This window comes from Zootoca vivipara, chromosome 2 (genome assembly GCF_963506605.1).
Source record: "Zootoca vivipara chromosome 2, rZooViv1.1, whole genome shotgun sequence".
Classification (NCBI taxonomy): Eukaryota; Metazoa; Chordata; class Lepidosauria; order Squamata; family Lacertidae; genus Zootoca; species Zootoca vivipara.
Window position 1 is genome coordinate 81,791,878 of NC_083277.1, and position 23,332 is coordinate 81,815,209.

General features: G+C 42.0%; 1 protein-coding gene across 2 annotated transcripts in view; it reads left to right on the forward strand.

Annotated features, from left to right (window-relative positions):
- Nucleotides 1–9,281: 9,281 nt before the first annotated feature.
- ATP10B (ATPase phospholipid transporting 10B (putative)) overlaps nt 9,282–23,332 on the forward strand; it is a 120,808-nt gene continuing 106,757 nt past the window's right edge. The window contains exon 1 of one of the 2 annotated variants that reach the window (XM_035104946.2): nt 9,282–9,409. The gene's annotated coding sequence lies outside the window, so the exon portion shown is untranslated. The remainder of the gene's footprint in view (nt 9,410–23,332) is intronic. The other variant, XM_060271741.1, reaches the window with a different exon arrangement.

Genomic DNA, 23,332 nt, shown 5'->3' on the forward strand with positions numbered 1-23,332 from the left:
GCAGGGAGCTACTGCTGCTGGTATTCCTGCCAGAGCAGGCAGAGGGAAACGCCAAAATGTTTCGTAGGGGAAAGGGAGTTGGATTGGCACATGATCTGCTAATAGCATTTGTAGCTATTTTGTCATAGGGAATAAACAGGGGCAATTGTGCTGGAAAGCAGACACTCACTCTTGCCTTCTTTGAAGAAAATAGGTGAGAATGCCAGTGCTAGGATATTTTTGCAACCTAGGCAAGGGTAACTACTTGTGCATGCGCACGTGCACACACACACACACAAATTGCCAACTTCAGTTTTCAAAATAAGATGTCTTGCAGAAACGACAAAATTATTCAAGATATAAAATGTATTATCAGAAATGTATCTGGTATAACAAAAGCTAATCTGTATAAAATGGTGCCTCTCAAAGGTCAGTACTGTGCCCCTCTGAAGTCTGCACCCAAGGCGGTTGCTAGCTGGTCTCATGATAGCACTGGACCTGGGCAGTTAGCAACTGAAAGTGCCATTTCAGACTGCCCGGGAAAAGAAAATATGTGATAAAATATCAGGTAGAAGAAGGCGATGGGAAACGTCTCTTGGAATTGTGAACTGTGTACTCTAGGGTTAGATGTGTGTTGGGGGAGAGTTCCCCTTGTCATGCTCAAGAATATGCCAGATAGGTTTTATTTCCTTCTGTGGAGAAGCAAAGTTAACTTTTTTTTTTCCCACCACCGCCAGCGTTCTGTCTTGATAGACAGGCTTCCGAGAAGCGAGCCAATGCTTTCCAATGCTAACGGTGCTTTTTTCAACAGAATTATGAAGATTACAGCTACCCTGTTAGAACCATGTGAAAATAATTAACCCTAATATACGTGTGAAAAATGGCAATATGGACATGGTTGAGGGAAAATCACTTTGAATCCTTTTTGTTTTCAAATAAAAGGAGTTTGAAATTCCATTTAAATATTGGATTTAGATATGCTGAAAACTGGAAATTGCAATTGCCCTCTACTGCCACCGTTATTATTTCCTCCCTAACTGTTTCTCCTTTGTCAGAGGTACTGATTTTATGAGCTCATTAATTTTGCTGTGCTAATGCACTTTCCTTATCTTCTAATTAGCCACGACTCTCCTTCTGGCATATTTATGATGTTCTCACCTCTTCACATTTTTGCCTCGCCATATTCAGAAAGATGTGCAGCGCAGTAATCAGTACAGTTGGCCACCCTCATATTCCTTCAGCTCTCCCCACTGCGCCTGCGAACATTCACAGTTCTTTTTATTTATCTTTTTTTAAAAAAAGATTGGGACTCCGGATCATGTAAATTAAGCAATAGGTTTTCGTATATGGAATAAAGAGAGCAAAATCGAATCTGTGTTGCGTATTGTTTTTCATTGCTTAAACACTAATTCTGGTTTGGTTGCTGTGTGTGTGTGTGTGTGTGTGTGTGTGTGTAAGTGTGTAAAAAGCTTCACAAGTTTGCACAAACCTGTCCCTTAACATTCTCAGCACAAACTTGAGTGAAGGAAGATTAGACTGGCTAGCAATGCACCCATCATTATGACAGTCTGTCTCTCCTACACATAATATGAAGCAGTAACTCTTCTGGGTATAGTCAGGCAGCAACACAAGCACCCCTCCTGCCCTGGGCTGGATTTAAGTATTTATGAGAGCCCCCAGGCTAAGCCAGCACACTGCAAGTCACAAGACACTCATTCTGCCTGGTGTATGTTACAAGGAATTTCCAAAATGCAAAGGCTGTTGGCAGTCACAAGGGAATGTTGACAGTCCTGCAACCGTTCCGGTGAATGTCCAGAATTATAACATTACATTTGTGAATGGCAACCACTGCTGACAACTGCAGTGCTCATTAGCCTACCTCCACATTTTCACATACTTGCCGGACATGTGAGGGCTTGCCAACATTCTTCTAAAAGAAACAATGGGCCAATGCAATTGACAGGATTTCTGGTGAGGAAGTGATTGAGGACTGCCATGATGCTCACTCTTCTTTATGTACTCACCAATTTCTTTTAGGAAACTTGTCCTTGCTCGATTTAATCTATTTACCTGTTCTCTCGATTGATCCAGCACATCAAGCCTGCGGGTTTGTTTTGCTTAAATTGGGTTAAACAGGTGAAAGAAGCCAAGGGGTGAGAAACAGCAGCACTTTTAGCCCATGATGGCAACCTAGTGAGGAGGATCAGGGCACGGCTGCTGCCTGCGGTGAAGCAGCAAATATGATCTCTGCTCCTCAACCCATGTGCATGGTAATGTTATCCCCTTCTATTTGCTTGCTTGTTTATAAAAGTATTTATATACTGCCAACTCATGTACAATGTTAAGGCAGTGTACAACGTACATTAGAAAACATCATAAAAAACAATGCAAAATAATCATTACAATTACTGACATCATTAGTGTCAGGGTCCGAAAAATCCCATTAGTGCCTCTCCCCCTCCCTGGGAGTAAAAACACAACAAGAATTTATTAAATAACTAATTTGCTGACCTTTATGACACTTATAATCAGTTGCCTGAGGCAGCCTCCTCATTTTACCTAATGTTAGAGCCATGAGCAGTATTTAAAAAGAGTAAGCAGAAGGGAGAATTATGGTGGGTTGCAAGACAAAGAGGAAGCCATGGTTATGTATGTATGTATGTATGTATTCATTCATTCATTCATTCATTCATTCATGGTTCTTATATCTTGTCTCTTCCTCCAATCTGGAGCTGAAGGTAGCTAATGATCAATACATTAACAAACATAACACATCGTTTAAACCAAAAGACATCATAGCAACAATTCATCAGTAAATAATATTAATAAAACCACAACCCAAAAGTGTTTATCCCATTATAGGTAAAGGTAAAAGACCCCTGGACGGTGAAGTCCAGTCAAAGGTGACTATGGGGTTGCGGCGCTCATCTCGCTTTCAGGCCGAGGGAGCCAGTGTTTGTCCACAGACCATTTTCCGGGTCATGTGGCCAGCAAGACTGAACTGCTACTGGCGCACAGAGGACTGTAACAAGTGCCAGAGCATATGGAAATGCCGTTTACCTTCCCGCCACAACAGTACCTATTTATTGCACTGGCATGCTTTCAAACTGCTAGGTTGGCAGAAGCTGGGACAGAGCAAGGGGAGCCCACCCCGTCGTGGGGATTCGAACCTCCAACCTTCCAATCAGCAAACCCAAGAGGCTCAGTGGTTTAAACCACAGCGCAACCCACGCTATCCCATTATACAAATACCTGGCTGTAGTATAAAAAACATCTACAGCCTCCTCATAAAAACAGTATTCCTTACTGCCATCTCCATCCCTCAGTCCAGACACATTGTCTCAAGTAAACAGCTGAGACTTCAAAGTGTAGTACTTGATAAACCACAGTTTAACTAATCTGTAATGCTAGACCAATGAGAATACAACAAATAGAATAATCAGCTAATGGTAGAGCAGTAAAAATGCAATAGATATAAAAATGATAGTCTTATAGATTCTGACTATTAGATTCTATTCTAACTAATAGAAAACAAAAATCAGCAACATTCCACTTTACCCTTACCCTTCCATCTACCTCAGATGGTCATCTTTAATTATTTTGATGGGTACCAACATAATAAAGCTCTAATTATAGAATTATGGAACTGTTGAGTTGGGACCACAAGGATCATCTATTCCAACCCCCTGCAATGGTGGAATCTTTCACACAATGTGGCTCTCAAACACACGACCCTGGGATTAAAAGTATTCTATTCTATTCTATTCTATTCATAAAGCAAGCTTTAAAAGTACCTTCTGCTGTATTTGTGGAAACTAAACTACTATGTCCACCCACTAGTGCACAATTTGGTTGTTCTGTAATGTGACTCTTAAATGGTAAAGGTAAAAGGTAAAGGGGCCCCTGACCATCAGGTCCAGTCGTGTCCGACTCTGGGGTTGCGGTGCTCATCTCGCTCTATAGGCCGAGGGAGCCAGCGTTTGTCCGCAGACAGCTTCCGGGTCATGTGGCCAGCATGACAAAGCTGCTTCTGGCGAACCAGAGCAGCGCACGGAAACGCCGTTTACCTTCCCACCGGAGCGGTCCCTATTTATCTACTTGTACTTTGATGTGCTTTCGAACTGCTAGGTGGGCAGGAGCTGGGACCGAGCAACAGGAGCTCACCCCGTTGCAGGGATTCGAACCGCCTACCAATCTATTCAATAAAGACAGCACAGTGTTTCTGCATCATTATGTATCACACATGTGTGCCGGCAGTCACTAATGTGGCACCCACAGACACCAGTGTGTCAGGCAGCATCTCCTATGGCACCCATGAAAGGTCTCAGTAAATATACCCTCAAAAATCTAGGTGTGGCCTAGATTCATTCCATCATGTTAGCAAGCAGATAATTGATGGTGTCAAGGCTACTCATGCTGCTCATCAGTTTGGAGGTGTGCATGGACATGATCCAGCAGGCATGACTGCATGCATCACTCTGGAAGCTGGATCTTTACTCCATGAATCACCATGTGGAGTATATGGCACCCAACTCAGAGGGGAGTTCATTTGTGGGGCCCTTGTTCTGTGTGAGTATCAATCTTACTGGACCATGCACATGAGCGTGGGCCTCATTCAGATATAGTTGCTGCTAACATGGATTGTGTAGAAATAAATATAAATATTTATTTTTTCACAAAAGTTGAGTTTCTTAAAAAGATACATTTTGCTCCTGCTTAGATTAAAACCGTGTAGAGTTTTGCCATTGTAGATTGCACCCTGTGTCCTTTTATGAGCAGGTGAATTGGTGACATCTTTCTGTTAAGTACTTCCTATAGTTTGTCCTCTCTGGAATATTATTTAATTCTTCATTATTATTTTCTTGAAATGATTTTTTCCCTTTGTACTGAAGGACATGTAATTTTGAAGTTTAAAGAAAACTTGATTGTTGTTATTTCTGCCCCTGGAAATGTTAACAGTTAAAAACTTTCTCCCCAATGGATCCATACAAAGTTGCTTGTTTCAGACCGAAATCTTGCTGTCTCTAAGCCATTTTTATTTACCCAGCATTAATTCCAGTCAACTTTTAGGCCCTAATAGCATTTTCCAGAGCTCTGTTACCTGGGCAGGCAGGAATTGTATTTTAACAGGTTATAAATTGGAATCAATATGCTTCTGACTGGAGTTTATCTGAGTTGACTTTATTCTACAAGCAACTATAATTGCCTGCAAAGTAATTTCTAGCTTCCTTGTTCATTTATGTGTATTGGCTGGGCCATATGGGCCAGGTAAGCATTCGGGCTGTGTGCAGAAGTCACATTAATCAGATACTTTACTGAGTTGTTCTTTATAGTCAGATGTTTTCACTTACAAATGTTGCCTTCACAATAAGCTTCATACAATCACTAGGGATGCAATCACTTCATACAATCATCAAGTGCTCCCTCCAGTAAAGCTCAGAAAGGCAACCCAACATGGAGCTTTTTGTGTGGAGGAAAACGTAGGAAAATATGAGAATGGTGACTGAAATAAAGCTATCTTCCATTATTAAAGTGGTTGGGTGAACACAAAGCGGGATTTGTTGTCTCTAGAGTGGGTTGTAGGTATTGGACGCACTTGGGGTGGATGTTGGCCGTATTCAACCTATTATGTGACATCTCATCCTACACCAAAGCACCTTTCTTTCCCCTTCTCTTGACACTGAACATCCTGCCAAAAGATTTATGAAACATTTCATGCAGCGGGCTACCATGTGCTATTTGGACAGGTGGTTGTGTGGGAATAGAAGGTCAGCAATGAGCTGACATTTTGTGTTTTGTGCATGCATGTACACATGTGAGCATCAGAATCAAAATGCATCTGCCTGCTCTCTGCCCTGTGGAGAGTTTATTTCTGGAAACTGGAAGTCCCTGTGATGTGCATTTGGTCTGGCCTGCGAGCGCTTCAGTTGGAGAACAGCCTTTACCAAAGGTGTCATGGGCTTTGAAGAAAATCGATCTCAGGACGCAAGGGAGAAACATGCTAAGAGGAAGGCACGCTTGGCAAATCCACTCCGTGATCAACTCCCACCTGGAAACCAATGTCCCCACTGTGGAAGGACGTGTGGATCCAGAATTGGCCTCCACTTACGGACCCATTGTTAAAATTGTGTTTATGGAAGACAATCTTACTCGGCTATGAGGAAGAAGAAGAAGAAGAAGAAGAAGAAGAAGAAGAAGAAGAAGAAGAAGAAGAAGAAGAAGAAGAAGAAGAAGAAGGAGAAGAAAGCATATTTCTACCACTTTAGCAATCCTGGCTCCCTACCTGGAGATTGATGTTTATCCCCTCACAAAGCTACAATTCCCAGAATGCTTAACAAATTATAGTTCCCAGGAATATTTGGAGGAAGGCATGTGCTTAAAATGTGTGGTGTGAACTGTTTTAATTTCTGCAACAGATAATTTTAGTTGCACCTTAAAGACCAACTAAGTTTTTATTTTGGTATGAGCACACGAAAGCTCATACCAAAATAAAAACTTAGTTGGTCTTTAAGGTGCTACTCAATGAATTTTTTTATTTTGTTTCGACTCAGACCAACACGGCTACCTACCTGTAACTAGATAATTTTAGGTTGCTTTTTATTATTTTATGACAACTGCATTTTAACTATTTATTGTTGTAAGCCACACTGAGAACACTGTAAACAAGCAAGTAAGCAACTAATTGATGGAGGATATGGCTGCAATAGCTACTAATATGGCTGCAGTAGCTACTAGCCATGATGGCTATGCACAGCCTCCAGTGACAGAGGCCATCTGAATTCCAGAACATGAGCAGAGGAGTGTTATTGTGCCCATGTCCTGCTCTTGGGCTTCCCATAAGTTTATGGTTGGCCCCTGCGAGAATGGGCCTTTGGTCTGAACTCGCAAAGCTCTTTTTATGTTATTTTTTTAAAAAAAAATTAAAATTAGCTCATCAAAATCCCCCCCATCACCATTTTTTATGAAGCAGTGTTTGCTCTGGGACAAAAACTGACGCCTGCTGAGATTGAAAAAAAAAATGCTAGCATAGCAGGGGAAGAAGACAGAGGGGTGTGTTTTAAAAGTATAAGCTTGGTAGGATTTTTCTTTTAAAGAATTCTGAAGAAAGGGAGATCATAGAATCATAGTGTTAGAAGAGACCACAAGGGCCATCCAGTCCAACCCCCTGCCAAGCAGGAAACACCATCAAAGCAAAGACAGACATATGGCTGTCAAGCCTCTGCTTAAAGACCTCCAAAGAAGGAGATGGAAACATATTGTTGCATGGAACCCCAATCTCTAAGTGGTGTGAGATTCCGGGGGTTCCAGATGCTTATCCAATGTCCATGTTTCCTTTTGGGAATGAGGCACAGCGATGACCATGGTGTCTTTATGACATATAGTTTATTCACACATATATACAACCTGAGGCTACAGTGGTGGGTTCCCAGCATGAATACTTGTTCCTCCCATAGCTGCAGCCTTGGATTCAAACAGAATCAACCATCATGCTTTGACCCTCTCTCCAGCTTTCTGCCTTTAACAGCCTGCAACCGTTTTTCCTTTAACAGCTGAATCCAGAGGTTCAGTGGCTGGAACCCAGAAACCCCTACCGCACCACAAGGAAGTCTAAAACTCATAGCACAAGGGAGACTGACAATCCACAAACTCAACCACAATCAGGAGGCTGGGATTTTAAAGCCCACCAACTGAGTGCCAAATACCTTACTGCAGGTCAAGCACAAGAGCAAGGAGGAGGAGAGCTCATTTTGGGGTTGCTTGCTGCTCAGGGCTGGAAGGATGAGAGATGTAAAAAACTAGAAGCTGCAGCCTACTCTGCCATTTATCACATGTGTAGTAGCCCAGAACTTTGTGAAGCAGCAACAAACTGAAAAACAAACCACTCAAGCACCCTAGAAAATGTCAGAGCAGCTACATTATGGCTGCACTCCCAGTCTTTGTTTTCATCAGGTCTATTGTCACAATGGCCAAATTGGCAAGTAGAAGATGTGGGCCTGAGGGGATAAATGTAGGATTTGGCACCAAGCGGACTAGTCTCTTCAGCATGGGGCTAGCTCACAAATTCTGCCGCTCAGGCTTTGTGGACCATGTCAGAGTCACAACAGTAAATTGTCCAGGTTCCCCCATCGCACTGTGTATCCATTTTGCCTTTCCCATCCTCTAAATGTGGGCTGGCTTTCATAGAGAAAACACCCCATCAGGCAATGCAATACTAACATAAGCTCCTCGTGCCTCAAGCTTGGCTGCCTTTGGCTTCCACATGTGTCAGCTGAGCCCGGCGGTTTTGAAATTCACGGAGCTGGCTAACTGCACTGTGTGAAATCGTGAAGCTGGCTTGTTGAACTGTGAGTTTGTGGGGGGGTTCCAGATAGGGGCTCAGTACTGTAAACAGGTCATTCAGTGATCACAAATGGGTCATTGGCAACAGTTAAAAAGTAAATAAACCATCCTGTCAGAATTGTTTCCAAAAAGGGTAAATTCAGCTACAATGAGGGTAGGGTGACAGAATATGGGCTGGCATTCTGGTGCCGGTGACATCATGTGAAAAGTTTGCATGTTGGAACAGCTCCTACCCTACAAAAATCCCCCTTCTGGAAGTACCCCGAGGCACATCCAGACAGCGGTCTTCTCACATTCCATTTTCTTGATCTGCTGTCTTCATACATTCTCTATGCACAAGTCCTTCTTTCTTTCAGGCTTTTTACTTTTTAATGAATGCTACATTTCTTCAATTCAAACAGCTCAAACCCCAATACAGATCATGTGTGTGTTTGTGCTTAAAAATAAAGAAAGGAGGGTAGAGAACCTAGTTGGGATCATGAAATAGCTTTTGACAAAAGGACATTAGCTCAGCTCACACAACAGCTGTATGGATGAGGGCCAGGGTGAACCAGGCTGTGCAATGTGGAGAAGTGGTAACCATTTCCTTGACCACAGTTGCACTTTGCCCGCTTACTTAGAAGTCAGTTGGTGGATCTGGAAATGTTCCATTTAGATATTCCTTTAACATATTCAAGCTTTCACAAAGGCAAACATTCTTTATCTGTACCACAAAAACGTGATGTTGCATTCCAATATGTAAAGCAAGTCTTTATCTCCTAACGTTCTTTTTAGCGTCAAGTTCCCTCCACTCTCAGGAAATGTGCCAAAGGACAGGGTGGGGCACATTGTCACTTTATCTCTCTGGCAATTCCAGTTTGTCCAGCTACTAGGGGAATAAACTCCATTACGTATCTTCTTACTTTGCCAATATTACACTGTTGGTTTTTTTCCCCTTTGTAAATCAGTAAGCTGGTGGTTTGGTGCTGGAAGCCGTGCTGCCTGGTTCATATTCAGCCTTTTGGAAAATCTATGTTGTGATCGACACAGAGATATGACCCAGGGAAACATCCGGTATATGAGATTGCCAGAGACGAGATTGGTCAATTGGGTAAGTAATTCTTTTCCAGCCCTAGCCCCACAATTATGATAAACATATTTTTTGTTCTTTTCTGTTTGGATTCTGAACTCTCCAATACTTAGGTTTGAGTTAAACTCTTGTATTTGCATGTAAAGTTCAGTAGATTGTCTTACATAGCTGTGGGCTATTGAGTCATGGCTGATTATTAATAGCCTGGGGTGGGCTGGGGTTGCTAATAGCCCAGAATGATTGATTAATGTTTTCTCAATGGAAGCTAACAATTAGGAGATATTTGGAAATTTTGTAAATGCTAGCCATTAGAGCTTTGAGAAGGTGGTCTTCCCTCCTTTTACAACTGAGGGTAAGGGCTGATGTAAACTCTGTGTGAGTAGAAATGGCAGTTTTGAAACAGAGAGACAAAGAGAAACAAAATAGAGAAGGAATAAGTAAAAAAATAAGATGTATGTTTGTGAATGAACTACAGAAACTTGTCACAGGAAGTTAGACCCCTAAGTAGTGGTGACCTGAAACTTCTCTCCACTTGGGGGAGTGCAGAGCATGTAACAATTAGTATTTTTCCACATGTTGACTTCCATTGCGGAGCTGAAGAACTTGATAGTTTGTGGGATTGTTTAAAAAATAGATTCAGAAGACCATCTTGGATCCAAAATCATTGATTAATTGCTCCTAGAACATATCAGTTCTGTGACCCGTGCTAAGGCTGTGAGAAGATTAAAGGAGTGCTCAGATTCTCTATTTAGCATTGGCAATCTTATTTAGCATTGGCAATCTTAACGAGGATAGTTTTGGGCAGAAGTTCTTCCTTAGGTGGTACTCTTATCTCACCAGTAGTCTCCTTCTTTTTACCAAAAGGAGTAAGGTATTTATGAACACTAGAATTTGAAAAAGTACCTGCCAGATTATAAAAGTGGGATTGCCTTGTAGTCATTCTCTGAATTGTTTTGGTGTGATCGAAGAGAAAGCAATAGCAATCGTGACTCATGCAGTTACTCTGTGATGTTTGTTTTTCTTGTGGCTTTTCCTCCACTTACTGGCAAACTAGATCTGCTGGTGGCACCCTTGCCAGCCAGCAAAAGTAAAGGAGACAGACTGCAATGCGGAGCATCTGCTTGTGTTGTGGTCTAATACAGAGAGCACACTGCCCCTTAATACATACACAGGAAGCGATGTGCATTCAATTTCCCTTCCCCAATTAGTCCCTCTATGCTTTGGTCTCTGATCAAATTATATTCCTGGTTTCTTTTCAGTAAATCTGGATGGCGTGAAGTGCAAAGCCTTATGTCTCTAGGCCCCTGACATTTTCACAGACAAAGGCCACCAACGAGCATTTCTGCAAATTTAAGTTTTCATCATTCTTAGAAAGGAAGGCACAGGAGATGGAAAGAAACAGCCCCTTCAGCTTCTTATTCTGAGCATGCACTCCAGAAAGTTCAGAGAGGCCACATTGCTGCTTTCCTTTTATGAAGTTTGGGGAGACAATGCTCTTGGAGCCTTTCCCCTCCCCCCCCTTCCCATAGCTTTCTTATACCCTTTCACACAATTGACCTTAAACTCTCTATCCCCATGGGCATCCTTGACAAAAGCGAGAGACTAATTTGAGAGACTATGAAGCCATTAATTGGGGTGGGGGTGAATAGAAACCCCCACTTTCCCTGCCTTCTCCCAATGGTCTCAATCAAGTTTTCCATCTTTTGACCTTTTGGACTTGCTCTTTATTTGAGATTCCTGAATGTATTAAAAGGGAGCTTTAGCAAATTCACAGTCACTGCCTCTGACAGTGGAGGGTACAACTTAGCCATCAGGGTTAAGATATCCTTATATCCTTCCTTGTCCTCCATGAATTTGTCTCTCCCCCTTTAAAGCCAGCTAAACATCCTTTGGCAGTGACTTGAATAAATTAACTATGCAGAAAAATTCCGCAACAGAATCCTAGCTCCTGGGGAGCAATAGCAGGAGACAGCTATTGCCTTCATGCCCGGCTTGTGGGTTTCCTGGATGCATCTGGCTGATTACTAAATTGCTCACATTTAACTACAGAGGGACTAACGGGAGCCTCTGCTAATGGGAGCCTTTTGTTTTTATTTATATTTTCACTTGCGCTTGCGTTCCTTGTCCAAGGTTGCCCATGCACTGACACTTAACAAGAAAAGACAATGAGGAACTGGGTCTTGAATCTTAATTCTGACCTTACTGATTGTGCAGCAGGATACAATTTGTTAAAAATATAAATTAGCTCTCACTGTGTAAATTTCACCACTTTCTAATCTTTCTCTCTAATTTCTATATTGATTGGAATTAATTGCTATTCATGGAGTCACAAGCTCTTGCCTATGACCTTCTAATGATGCTCTCTACTACTTGATGTGAATTTTAACTGCGAGCTGCTTTTCAGCTTTAATTTGCAGCCTAGAAGTGAAGTTTCCATTATCAAAAGCGGTGCAGTTCAATGCTTCGTTTTACATGGCTCAAAAATATAGCATGGCTTGTATTCATGTTTCAATCAATGGCAAAGCTTGCTAGGTTTTTCCTGTTCTGTGATATGTCAGGTTATGATGTGTGAGATATAGTTCCTTGGGAGGGGGGGGGTCTTACTTTCGTGTATAGTCTGCACTTACTGTAGCTATCATGGTTAGTAGCCACCGAAGCATCAAGAGTACAATCCTATACTATCTGCCTTGCATGCAGAAGATCCCTGGTTCAATCCATGGCATTTCCATGTAGGGCTAGGAATGCCCCTTGTCTGAAATCCTGGAGAGCCACTGCCAGGCAGGGTAGATGATACTGAATCAGGAAGACCAATGGTCTGATTTGGTATCTGGGTTCCTGTGCATGTTCACTGGGTATAGCATGGCAGCCTCATCCTCAATGAATTCATCTAGTCCTTTTTAAAGCCATTTCAACGAGAGGCCCTCAACATATATTGCATCTAAGTTAACTACCACCTCCGATGATTTTAAAAGAGGCTTGGACAAATTCATGGAGGAGAAGACTATCAATGGCCATTAGTCCTGATGGCTATAGTTTACCTCCAGTGTTGCTGTGCACATGTCTTGCTTGCAGGCTTGACCACTGTGAAAATAGGATGCTGGACTAGATGGGCTGTTCTTACGTTCTCATCAGTGCATTCCATATCCAGTATGTATTGTGCAAAATCTTTCTTTTATATATACCTCACCAAGCAGGGGCTAGCAAAAGAAGAGAGAAAGCTCTGTCTGCTATCTCCACACCATTAGTAACTTCATCTGTCTTTATCATGTCACCATGAACCACCCTTCCTCCAAAATAAAACCTCAGGAACAGAGACAGGGGAGTAGAGGAACCACCTAACCTGAAACCACTCAGTTTGCTTTCATTATGCTGAGTTGAAGTATTTTTAGCAAGCAGAATCCATATGGGTAAAATCCATTGCTGCCATTCCACAAGCCATCTGCTACCACCAGAGAAGGGGAGGTAAACTTTTATTATACAGTGGTACCTCTACTTACGAATAACTCTACTTACGAATGTTTCTACTTACGAATGGAGCTCCGTCTGCCATCTTGGATGCGGTTTAGATAGGATTTTTTCTACTTACGAATTTTTAGATAGGGTTGCTTCTACTTACGATTTTTTTCTCCCAATGCATTCCTATAGGATTCGACTTACAATTTTTTTCGACTTACAAATGTGTGTTTGGAACGCATTAAATTCGTAAGTAGAGGTACCACTGTATCCCCTTACCCCTGGCAGCCTCCTGCACCTTCCTCACCAAAATCCGTTTCTGCAGGTTGAAGTAATGCTTCAAAATAATGTGGAAGGTAAAAAGGTAAAGATAAAGGGACTCCTGACCATTAGGTCCAGTCGTGACCGACTCTGGGGTTGCGCGCTCATCTCGCATTATTGGCCGAGGGAGCTGGCGTATAGCTTCCAGGTCATGTGGCCAGCATGACAAAGCCGCTTCTGGCAAACCAGAGCAGCACATGGAAACGCCATTTACCTTCTCACTGTAGCAGTTCCTATTCATCTACTTGCATTTTGACATGCTTTCGAACTGCTAGGTTGGCAGGAGCTGGGACCAAGCAACGGGAGCTCACCCCGTCACAGGGATTCGAACCGCCGACCTTCTGATCAGCAAGCCCTAGGCTCAGTGGTTTAACCCACAGTGCCACCTGGGTCCCCCTAATGTGGAAGGTAGTAGAGGAGAAAGACAAAATCTACAAAAAAGGCCTTCCTTTTATGTATTTTCTTTCTTCTGTTATGCAACCAAGGTGGCATACATGAGATTCCCAGGGAGTCTCCAGTTCGGGAGCTTACCAGACTCAGACCTCCTTGCTTTCACCAAAGTGGTAGCCTCTTTTGCCTTCAGGCAATAGTGTAGGTCTAGGTCGAGACAACTGTTTTCTTAGCACATGCCTCTGCTGAATCAACGTTGGATTTCACCTTATGAGACTTTGCTGCGACACGTTTCTTACTCAATTTGACTTTTAATGTTCATTGAGGGATGTCTGTTTACTTTCTAGCCTTCCTTTCTGGGATGCATCCATTTTCATGAGTTATAGGAAATTAGCTGGTGAGATGATAACTATTTAAGCAGAGCAGCAGAACAAATCACACCTGGCTTTTTTCTACTCATCTGCTTTAACAGTAAATGCAAATGTATATTTATGCATCATTCATTTCTCTACCCATCCATATCATTGGAATGGAAGCTCCTTTTTGTCAGCGTTGTTGATTTGTGAGCTTTTCTGCTGTGAGCAGGTATATTAAGATCTTGTTGAAATAAAACCACATTTTGCAAGTATGTGCATATTCTCATCTGCCCAGCTACTGAATCTTTGAAATAAATCAGAAAAAAGATAAAAGCATCAACAAGAATTCAAGAATTTCAATTTATAACACAGATATCTAAAAGATAATGAGTGCAATTCATGCAAGACTTCCTTCTGGCAATGTTCATTAGCCAAGTGAAGTGAGAGTCTCGATTTAATTTGACCATGTGGCATTCTTTTTCTGCTTGTTAGTAGCATGTCAACATCATTGAAAATTCAGAAACTGGGTGAAGTTTTGTGCATCTGAAGTTTGAATGTCAGCTCAACTCCTGCATCTGCCACAAGCCGCAAACACAGCCAAAGCCAGGAAGGAAAATCAGCATTCTACCCAAATGTTTTGTTCCTCCCTCCTTCTTTTTCATTCTTAAATCCTGTTGGGTATTAATAGAACAAAATCAACCTGTGCTCTAGTTAGCTGGAAAACAAGAAAACCCATCTCTCATATTTCCTTAGCGTGCTTTTCATAGCTAATTTTGTGTGTAAGGAAACAAGCAGCTGTGATACCTAAGGGCACAGGGCAGCTTCACACGCTATGCATTAAGCAATATATTGCTAAGCCAGATGCATGAGAAATGGAAGGAGAGGCCCATCAGGAAATTCCCATTGCTCTCCCCTGCCCTGTCCCCCTTTAAACACTGAAGCCAATTCTTCAGCCTATATACTATTGTAAAGCCTTTCTGTACTTACCATTTATAGTGATGTAGTTGCGGTTACATCTAGCTTTTTGAAGAATGCATTTTTAGCTAATTGTAGCTAATTGTCTTTGGCCACCCATCATTATTATTAAAAACTTGAGTGCAGGGTTTTCCTTTCCACACAAATGGCAGGTTGTGCCTTAATAAGAAAAGCTCCACGGCTGTAGCCACACCTCTAACATACCCTCGTGTTAGGTCAGCCAGTAAATGTTGACATTATGAGCTTGCACACAGGGATAGGACTTTTGCAGCTTCTGTTATTATTTGTTTAATGCCCAGTAGTCTGGAATTCTAATTTTGTGGGAATACAGTGGTACCTCGGTTTAAGTACACAATTGGTTCTGGAAGTCTGTACTTAACCTGAAGCGTACTTAACCTGAAGCGAACTTTCCCATTGAAAGTAATGGAAAGTGGATTAATCCATTCCAGACGGGTCTGCGGAGTACTCAACCTGAAGCGTACTTAACCCAAAGTATGAGTGTAATTGGTTCTGGAAATTCATACTGTACTTAATCTGAAGCGTACTTAACCTGAAGCGAACTTTCCCATTTAAAGTAATGGAAAGTGGATTAATCTGTTCCAGATGGGTCCGCGGAGTACTTAAATTGAAAGTACTCAAACCGAAGCGTACTTAAACTGAGGTATGACTGTATAGGAACTATGGCTGGATCTAGACACATCAAAGAAGTGTTTCAGTTCAAAGTGTTGTAAATTTAAACAGGGAAAACAGGTAGAGAAAAACGGAACTCCATGTCACCATCTGGTGGCACAACGTTGTATCTCACATACAATGCATATAAATCCTTTTTTTTTCTTTTACAGTCTAGCCGAGTCCTCGGTGTCTATCTAAGCTATGGTGAACCTAGTTCGTGTAGTGACATTTTATCTGCAGCTAATGACTGCTGTCGTGAACAGTGCTCAGCCCAGACTGACAGATCCCATCAGTTGCGGGGGGGGGGAGTGGCGCTAAACAGATGCCTCCAAAATCATGCCCGCCCACCCCAACCCCTTCTACACATAAACTGGAACGGTCCTTGTACATATGTGGCACACTACTGAAATATTGAGGCACCATTCTGGATCCTTCACAAAAGTCAGATTTTATACAGTGAAGGGATAAGTTGTTCTTTGAATGCTTTATTCTAGAATATTAGCTGAATAATGACAATGCTATTTGGCAGCATGCCAAAAAAATAAGAAGAATAAAACTTCAGCAATGAGGCCAATGTAAAGGGTAACTGCTGAAAGGAACATACTCTCTGCTATTATAACTTTATGTGGCTTAAATAGATAGCAACAAGAGAGAGGCCATCTTTTGGGTCCTCCAGGGTTGGGAAATGTATTAGAATTAATTTAGTGCTGATGAGAAACATGTAGGGAAGTATATCCTGATTGCAAAGGGCACTGCTCCTGTTTAAGCACTTGGGGGGTTGAAAATGGATTTCCTTAGTTTTAAAAGTCTTTTCAGTAGGTGTTAATTGTTTTCAAAGCATTTTGCAAATTTCAGTGTTAACTCACTTGTAATATTACTTGTTATTTTATAGTATAATTCCTATGCATAACATTGTAAGATTATTGTGCCCGGATTATGGGTCTGAGGTGGAAAATGAGAAAACACACTTTTTAGGAGTACAGACCGGCAATGGTCTAATTTGGATGTCTGAGGATCACCCAAACAAAGCGTATTATTGCCCAGTGAACCTGCTTCCCTTTCTGCTACAGCTAGTGAGGAAGGAAAATGGTTTTGGATTTAGTCCATTGTAGTAAGCAGATATTGACTGTATACTTATACCTGGAAAGTACTGTGATTTAATACAGCTACGCTGCTTACATCTCCCACCATTTAGTTTAGCTAAAGAACTGACACTCCACAGCCATTATTCATCACATGGATTGTTCCTTCGTGGTTGCTGTTTTTGTTGCTCCCATTAATAATAATAATAATAATAATAATAATAATAATAATAATAATAATAACAACAACAACAACTTTGATTTACGATTCTAGTGGATTAAATGCAAATCAGGGTTCATGTTTCCTTTTGGAAATGGGGCACAGCAGAGACTGTGATGCCCTTTTGATATAGGGTTTATTGACACATATATACAACCTGAACCTACAACGGAGGGGTTCACAGCATCAGCAGCCCAAGAGGGTTTTGTTGCAGCCTTGGATTCAAACAGAAATCAGTCATGTGCTCTGCCTGCTGTTTTGCATCTCGGTCACATAACTCCTAACCCTGCTACTCCAAGCTTTTGCTTTATCTGTTGAGGGACAGGCGCTACTCATTTGTTGTCTCACACTGAGTTCCTTTTGATCCTTTGTTGTCCTAATGGCCCATCAACCAAGCTGTCATCTCAATGTAGGAGACTAGGCTAGCTTAATTAGCTGTAAAAAAGGTAAAGGGACCCCTGACCATTAGGTCCAGTCGTGACCGACTCTGGGGTTGCGCGCTCATCTCGCTTTATTGGCCGAGGGAGCCGGCATACAGCTTCCGGGTCATGTGGCCAATGACTAAGCCGCTTCTGGCAAACCAGAGCAGCACACGGAAACGCCGTTAACCTTCCCGCTGTAGCGGTACCTATTTATCTACTTGCACTTTGACGTGCTTTCGAACTGCTAGGTTGGCAGGAGCAGGGACCGAGCAACGGGAGCTCACCCTGTTGCGGGGATTCGAACCGCCAACCTTCTGATCAGCAAGTCCTAGGCTCAGTGGTTTAACCCACAGCGCCACCCGCGTCCCCAGTTAATTAGCTGTAGACACTTGCTAATTCCAGGGGATTAAAAGTGTCCAGTACACAATGTAATATGCAATCAGGTCCAGCTGCCACAAACTCATAACAATACATTGCTGGAAACCACAGAAGTGGGAAGTGCTGTTGCCTTCAGATCCTGCTTCTAGACTTCTAGACTTCCCTTTAGGTGTCTGGTTGACCACTGTGAGAAAAGGGTTCTGGACTAGCTGAGTCCCTGGCCTGATCCAGCAGGACTCATCTTAGGTGCCCCCTGAGTAAAAACAGAAAAGCATTAAGAACCAGAACTCCTCCTCTTTCCCCCCCTCTCCAACATTTGGTTTCATTTGCTAATATGAGCCAAACAACAGCCAGTGCTGTAGGCTGACAAGCACAACAAACAGCAGACAAAGATATTTAATTAAAGGGATTCCAGATGCAATGAAACACTGAGTTGCTCCTTTGTTCTCCAAGTGCATTTTGAATGCCTGTCGTGATACTCACTATTCCACAAAACCTTCACCCTGCTCAGTTCCACAGAATGCTTGCTGCTGGCATAGTAACCAGAGAGATTTTATGGGAGATAGGTAAATGTGTCTAAGTCCCTTTGCAACCTGCATTTGTCTACATGGCAGAGAACAGTGAGCAGACAAAGATAATGCTCAAAGTATATTATAACAACAACAACAACAACAACAACAACAACAACAACAACAACACTTAGCCTTTTTATGGTGCTTTCAAGTGTTTAAATTACATCGCATTCATTATTTAGTTGTAATTTTCACAAGCTTGCAAAGTAAATGAGTATTTTTATCCCCCGTATTGCAGAGGAGAGAGTTGAGGCTGCGAAATTTCAGCCACTTGGTGGATTCATAGCAGAAGCAAAATCTGAACCACGGTCTTCCATATTCCTAGCTCAAGCTACAGTCCTACTTTCACTTACAGGGCCAGCTTCACACTTCATGGGCTCTGGGCATAGTGCCACTGTAGTCCCCTCCAACCAGGGCAGGGCTCCCCTCTGCTACCATGCACAGGAGCAGCAGCAACCCCCTCTCCCTAGGCCACACCATCTGAAATGCACTCATGGTTCTGAACCCCTGGGAACCCCAGTATACCTGAAGGAGCATCTCCACCCTATCGTTCAGCCCAGACACTGAGGTCCAGCGCCGAAGGTCTTCTGGCGGTTCCCTCATTGCGAGAAGTGAGGTTACAGGGAACCAGGCAGAGGGCCTTCTCGGTAGTGGCGCCTGCCCTGTGGAATGCCCTCCCATCTGATATCAAGGAAATAAACAACTATCTGACTTTCAGAAGACATCTAAAGGCAGCCCTGTTTAGGGAAGTTTTTAATGTTTGATGTTTTATCGTGTTTTTAATATTCTGTTGGGAGCCTCCCAGAGTGGCTGGGGAAACCCAACCAGATGGGCAGGGTATAAATAAATTATTATTATTATTATTATTATTATTATTATTATTATTATTATTATTATTATTATTATCACCCTCTGCCAGTGCCTGAACTAGCTAAACACTGGCGCAGGGCCTGGCCACTTCCAAGTCTCCTTGAATTCAGAGGGACTTACTTCTGACTGAGGAGGCATGAATAGGATTGCACAGTTAGTTTGTCTCAAGCTGCCTTCCAAAGTAGCAAATAAAGCATGACGCTGAAATTTTCATTGTTGAAGGATGTTTTACTTCTACTTGGAAATGTTTACTTGTTGCCACTGAAACTAGCCGTTGCTAGTCATAAATATTAGCTCTTAAAGTTATGTGTTCGGCCTTGTGATGGGGGGTGGGGGGGAGGTCTGGAATTTTTGATGTAAGTACCGGTAATTAAAAATGTCCACAGATGGAAGGCTTCATGAATAGATGGGATATTAACCTTAAGACATTGAATTAATGCAGTCAGGTTTGCTATAAGATCCCTGATCATTAACAAATGAACTGTTCTATTAAGTTTCTAATCAAGCAAGCCAGAGATTTTGTTTTCTCTGTAGATGTTAGTATAATCATCCTTAATGACATCTACTAAATTTTCATTAATTTGAATTGGCTTTTTCTTTTCCACCACAAATGCAGAAGTTTATTTGCATTTTCTCTGCCCTGTTGTAAACTGTTTCTATCTAAATTTTGTGCATATTAGAATTAACAATTGCCCTGACCCAGCAAGTGCAACGTTCTTTCTTTCCTTCCCTTCCTTCCTTCCTTCCTTCCTTCCTTTCTGTCTGTCCTGTCTTTCTTTCTTTCTTTCTTTCTTTCTTTCTTTCTTTCTTTCTTTCTTTCTTTCTTTCTTTCACATTCTCTGATCAACCATTTTATAGATGTCAGTGCTGTTGTGCTGTTGTTTATGTTCCACTGACAGCAATGCTGTTTATCTTTACTCAGAAGTGGAGTTTATACCCTACAAAACTTATTTAGGATTACGTACAGCCTAAACAGTCATATCAGTGGTTGGAAACAAGGAGAAGTTCCCCTCAGATTCTTATGGACCAGCTGCTCAGCTGTGCTGAATCCCGTTGATCTGCTTGGATTGAATATTTTGATACAAATGAGGGTGTTCATATAGAGCCACTGGCTGTTATGCATATCAAATGCCCCTTTCTCCTTTTTTAATTAAATACCAACTGTCTATATGCCTCTTAAAAGGCATATTCTCATAAAATGACCCTCAGTTTTGTTTACTTCCCTTCACATTTAGATCTACACCATAGTTTTCACAGCACATGTGCAATTTCTAAAGTACTCGCCTCCAAATGTAGCAACAAGTGAAGAATGGCCCAGGATTCTTTGAGGGAAGGATTGTGCTTTGAATGTGCTTTAAAGGTATATTGTGTAGGCAGCCGTAAATTGAACTCAGCTTGGGTTGGATCCAGTGTAACTTCCTCCATCAAAGGATCCACACTGTTGTTAGTCTGATGAGATTTGCATAAGAATTTGCCATTTCATTCTCAATCCATTCTGGCCAGATTGAAAAGAGATCAGGGGAGACTGTGTTTTAAACTGGGGTTGTTGTTTTTTTAAGTCTGTTTAAAGTGAGTTTGAATGCATCTTGCTGTGTGACAACAATATTTTTAAAAATGGTACCTCACTCTCACAGCCACTAGGCAAAAGAAGAAAGTTCTGCCAGTTTAAATTAAGGCAATTGTACTTTAAGGAGTGGCAGGGACAGAGACATCTGCAACTGACTGCCCTAGGAGTCCTTCAACGGGAACAAGGGAAGCATATTGTTTGGACCAAGCACAGCAACATCCTAAACCCAGGCACCAAACCCAACCTCATAGCCAAATTAATCTCAAGAAGGAATCCCGAAAGCAAAATTGCCAGCGTGTCAATTCAAAAGGGTGTGTCGGACTAGTCTTGGGGGGGGGGGTTGCTGTCCAGCAGATGACTTTTTGTTTCATAGTCATTCTTTTGATCATGCATTTGTTATAACGGCTCCTGTCATCTGCGGTTTTGAATCCGTCAGTGTAGCACAGGGAAATCTGTCTCTTGCCAAGTCCTATGAACACACCATGTTTCTTGGCTACCTTGAGGGTGGAGATGGGGAGGGCAAGGGGAACGGAACTTGCATTAAATCACTCTCTCTCGTCCTTAGCATCTGTCAACACTTGCCCATAGCTGGCAATAAATAGCCTGCTAACATAGTGCTTCCTTTGTCGAGGATTTGTCTTAGTTAGCTTCTAGGCTGTGCTTATGCCAGCTGTCACTGAATTAAGAAGCAATAGCTTGGCCTAAATAGACTGGCAATTGGTACATGCCAGGGAAACAATATTTAGGAAGTTGTATTTTTTTTTCTTTTCTTTTGCACAACTGCTAACCTCTTCTAACTTACTGCCAGTGCTTCTTAAAGTCACAAGAAGGCAAGGGGATCAAAACAAAGACCACCTTAGACAATCCACAAGAGCAGAGCAGGCTAGAGGCAGACTTCATGGGGCATAGTCCCGCATTTTGGATTATTTTGAAGAGTAGTGCAAGCCATTTTAAATCCAAGATTCATGAGAATAATCTGCACAGGAAGGTTGGGCAGTGAGGTTCTGCTCCATGCTTGGAAGTGAACAACAAATGTACAGGCCTCTAGGCCAGGCATAGGCAAACTCGGCCCTCCAGATGTTTTGGGACTACAACTCCCATCATCCCTGACCACCGGTCCTGTTAGCAAGGGATGATGGGAGTTGTAGTCCCAAAACATCTGGAGGGCCGAGTTTGCCTGTGCCTGCTCTAGGCCATGTGGCATGCCTCCAAACTCATTCAATTTAAGAATGTATATGGGGGGGGGAGAGAAAGACAGAAAGATTGACAGGCCAATTTAATTCCAATTTTTACAGAAGGCTTGGGAAACCTTTGACCCTCCAGATGTTGCTGAACAACAGTTCCCATCATCTCTGGCCATTGGGCCATACTTGCTGGGGCTGATAGAAGTTGTAGTTCAACAGCCTGTGGAGGGGCAAGGGACCCTTGCTTCAGGGACACTCCTGAAGGTCATCTCAGACAAACAGAGCTGCTTCTTATCAATATGACCTGGCCACTTCAGGAAGTTTACCCTGGAAATTTTTGAGGGAGCCCAAAAGATATTCAGAAAAGATTGAGAAAGTGTTGATTATTTTAGGTATTCCAGTAGCTGCTTCGATACCATAAATATTGCTTTTTCTGCATTAAAGAAGTCCATATCTTGTCAAAAAGAACATAACAGCTGTAAGTCATGAGTTCTATTAGTGAAGCTGGTCAAATAATATAGAAAAATCATTGGGTGTTTGTATATGGCATATGGCTGTTTTGAAAGGGGATAATGGGATTCTTGAAAATGTTATCAGGTTTTTATTAGTATAGTGCACGCGCAAGAGAATATTTATTCATTCTCCGTGTATTTATAAGTGACATTTAACTACTCCTTGGTGATTCCTTTCCTCAGGGAACAAAATACAGTTTCCTGCATACTGTGGCTTTGTCTGTCCTTGCTGAAATACCAACACTCTAATGGCTCATTGTCAATAATGCTCTGTTGAGAGAATCGCACAATATATCTTCCTAGCTGCATATTTCCTGTATTGGTGGGAGAATCCAGTGGTGACCCAGGTGTTGTTGCCTGCCCTCCTAAAATGTAAAACTGGAACTGAAAGAAATGGAAAGGCATAGACATGTTGAAAAGGTCAATTCGAATTTGGAAACTGATGCATGCTTTGGGTTTTTTTCATGTTATTACATTCGGCTCAGGGGTAAATTCATTGCACTATAGTATAATCTTTCAAAGTTAGAACTGTGCTGTTTTTATTAAACAGTGTGTCACTTGAAAATTTCTGGAGGACTTATATTTGGTACAGATAAATCCACCAGACAGTCTTGTTTAATCTTGCTCCTTTCTTGAACCGCTGGCATATTACTTTTATAGCATGTGAAAGACAGTTTGTCCTCTACTGTCAAGGGAGCTTGATATCATAACAGAGAATTGTGAAAAAATTCAATAAAACATGGCACTTTCCTTCAAGAATATCTATGCTCGTGTGCAAACTGTTTTTTCTACCCTTCTTGAAAGTTTTTAACCAGCTTCTCAGCATGAGTGTTACTCTAATTTTGTGAGATGGGATACTCAGCTGGCTGAACTACTTCTTAATTATAGCATTGTTTTACGTAGTGAAACTACCATTCTACCATGTTGTTTGCATTATTTCCCATTGTAGCTATTTAAACATGGTTTTAGT